Source organism: Ochotona curzoniae, unplaced genomic scaffold (genome assembly GCF_017591425.1).
Source record: "Ochotona curzoniae isolate NIBS_2020 unplaced genomic scaffold, NIBS_Ocur_1.0 contig_2148, whole genome shotgun sequence".
Classification (NCBI taxonomy): Eukaryota; Metazoa; Chordata; class Mammalia; order Lagomorpha; family Ochotonidae; genus Ochotona; species Ochotona curzoniae.
The window spans coordinates 93,881-97,419 of NW_024465345.1; the positions used below are offsets into that span (position 1 = coordinate 93,881).

The 3,539-nt window shown below is 37.5% G+C and overlaps 1 pseudogene; it reads right to left on the reverse strand.

Moving 5' to 3' along the window:
- Positions 1–759: 759 nt before the first annotated feature.
- Positions 760–848, reverse strand: LOC121150511 (annotated as a pseudogene).
- Between the last annotated feature and the right edge of the window lie 2,691 nt (positions 849–3,539).

The window sequence follows — 3,539 nt, forward strand, 5'->3', positions numbered from 1 at the left end:
GGCCACAGGCAGGGAACTGGATGGGAAGCCAGGATGCCGGATTAGAACCAATGCCCATATGGGATCCTGACACATTCAAGGTGAGGACTTCAGCCATTAGGCCACACCAAAAGGCCCAAGAACAATCTTGATTTTCTTTTTCATTTCTTCAGTGACATGAGTCATTTAGTAGCATGTTATGTATCTTCTTGACACTGTTAATTCATGTTTTCTTCCTGTTGATTATTTTGTTTTGTGGTGTTTCATTTAAGGGGATGTATAGCAACTCTGTAATGAAGACAATCATAGTAAGATGTGAGGATACATGCAGTATCCATCTGTGACATTTTTATCATCTTGATCAGTAACAATGACTGCTATTCAGGTGCAGGTGGCAGAAATGAGCTAACTCGATTTTTTATTTGTTCTGATATACCTGATAGTCATTCTTTCCTAACATTATCAAGAACATTCATTAATACAGTTGTTTGAAGCCTGCTGGGGCCAGAGTGTTCATCCATATGGGATCCTGGCAGGCACAAGGAAGGACATTCACCACTACGCTATGGTGCTGGGCGCCTCTATATTTTATACATACCAAATCTCATATCACTGCGTAAACCTTCCAATTTTTCCTATCCCTGTTTTCATGCAATGTTTTAATTTTTTTTCCTCATGGATTCCTTGCTTGGATTTTGGTCTTAATTATGATTTAAATCTTGGTATTGTTCATTGACTCATACCCTCCCTTTTGGGGGGGTGGTTGTTTGTTTGTTTTTAAAAGATATGGAATACTTCATCCTTGCGTAGGGTCCATGCTAATCTCTGTATTGTTCCAATTTTAGTATCTGTGCTGCCAAAGCTAGCACAACTCATACTCTCTTATATATCAACTGAATTCACAGTGTAATTTTTCTGATTTTGATTTATTTCAACTGCTATGGCATTTCCTACTTCCATCATGCAGTCAATGATAAAACTTCCTTTTGTTTAAAGCCTCATAATTTCCTATTTTGTTGATATATAACGTTTTTAAATTCTCATTCAACTTTGAGGGACTAGAGTTCACCTTCTAATGTTGTGAATAATGTTCCAATAAATATTAAGTTACACTTTAATATACCCTAGGATGAGATTACTGTATCATGTACATACATGTAGAAGTATGCTTGGAATGCAATCTAGGTATATCCCAGTTTATGTGATGGATACTTATTCCTAGGTAGTGACATTCCTTTGGTGAAATCTCCTAGAGGCAGATCCTCACATTGGGTGATTGTCTACGATGGAAATCTATCCTTGGAGGTAGTGATGGTCGTCTTTGGGAATGAGCTGTTTTAAAAACCAGCATTCATAGACTAGTATCATTGTTCCTCACAGAGCTCACATGGGTAACTGGACCATAATGAGTTAAAGAAGAACATCATCACTTTTAAATCAGGAGGTATTGAATTTCTAAAAGGGATCAAAGATGTAGCTATTTCACTCATGTAAAATATTCAATTTTAGGCAAGGGGCAAACAGAGATGATTGTGGAGCATAGCCAGTGGTCTAGTTTCTGTATTTCTGAGTGTGTGGAACAAAGGGAATGTAAGTGAGACTTGCAGAGAAAACAGAGGGTGATATGGCACAACACAGGAGAATGGGTGTTGCATCTTTAATAAGCATTTGAGCTTTATCTCTGCGCTGTTGAAAGAGATTCTACCCTTTCTGTCCCAGGGAACCGTGTTACCATGGAAAATGGAAATGCAGCCTGCATTCTACTGTCAATGTCTGTGATCTTGGCCAGGGATGTTTCTGGTTGGATAACATATCCTTGCTGTGGACCAGTGGGAGAAGCTAGTTTTTCCTGATTTACAGGTGCTTATTGTTCCCTGAAATCCACAGATGAGAAACAGTTTGAATCCCCCATGAGTCTCCTGGACAGTGGGGCTCTCCTGAGAAATCAGCTGTGGATTGTACTTGTCATGAATCAAGCTTACTCTTTTTCTTTTGTCTGTTAGCAAGGACTGAGAGCCTGTCTTGGAGAAATGAGTCCAGAGGTGGAAAAAGTGGAACACAAATGCTCCCCACTGATATCTGCCAGAAACCAGGAAAGTTCAACTTTTCCCTTGAGTAGATACTCTCCTAAAGATGGCAGGTCCAGAATTGTCCTGTGTTTACAAATTAAAAGAGAATAATCAGCCAGCAGGGAAATGAACTAAGTATGGAATTCAGATGTTTTCCACTGATGTCTGCCAGAAACCAGGAAATTTTAACATTTCCCTTGAGTGGATACCTTTATAAAGATGAAAAATCCAACATTGTCCTGCTTTTACAAGTTAAATGAGAATAATCAGTCAGCAGGGAAATTAACTGGTACCATCCCCTCAGTATAAACACATCTTGAGGATTCAGTTCACTATGGATTCACATCAGAGGCATAGCTTGGTGAGCATCATTCTTTGTGGTTTCCTGGATGAAGCAATTTATTTCTCATTGTAATGGTAAGAAAATTTTCTCCTCATGATATTTATCTTAGATTGAGTAATTCAGCAATTTTATGGATCATAGAAGCACATGTATGAATGGGTTTCCAGGATTATAGTTGTTTTAGTCTCCTGGATTGAATTGCAATTGCATATAATATCATTTATTGCTATATGTTTTCAATTTAACATTTCATTGATTTCAGTTTGCTCGAATTAGATATAACACACATGCACTGACTTAGTATGCTTTGGTGATATTGAATAACTAGAGTGAAGTTCATTTAAATTTAACCCATTGTTCTTGTTCAGGTAACTTGAGGCAGGTGACACATTTTTTACATTTCTCAAAACTCAAAACTTAACAGGTTGTTCTGGCTATCACCTTCTCATGTTAGTGGATTGTAGGTTGGCATGTGTGAAAACTAGGAGTGCATTTTCATTTCTCTTTCTTGTATCTACTTGGTCTGGTTCATATTAACAATTCACTTTTTTATTATTATTAATTGCTTTACATTATGTGACAGTGTTATAGGCACTGGGATCCCCTCCACTCCTTCCCAACCCTCCCCCCTTGGTGAATTTCTCCACCTTGTTGCATTACCACAGTTTAAATTCAGTTGAGATTCTTTCATTGGAAGTATTTACCAGGAATAAAGTCCAGCATCTTATTATTCTGGTCAGTTCAACGATTTCTTAGTGAGACCATCTCTGGTTTGAAGGTAAAGCTGGCAATGTATCATCCCAATTAATTAAAAGCCTCAACATAACATCAACAACAATTTCTAACATTATGGCATTAATTGACATGATATTGATTAGCCAATATGATAATAGTAAAATGCAGGTCCTTAACCACATCCTGTGACTTCTTCATTGACATTTCAATTTTTGTTTATATTCAACCAGGTTCTATACACCTCAAAATGGCTATAGATTACTATTCAGGTGTCTCATGTCTATTTTCATTTTAGTATTTAGCTGTTTATAGTGTTGCAGCATGATTTTGCTGAACTTGGTTTTTTTTTGGGGGGGGTGGTCTGAATTGGCTTATAACTCTGGCAAGACATGTGTCATCAGTTGAGGTATAGA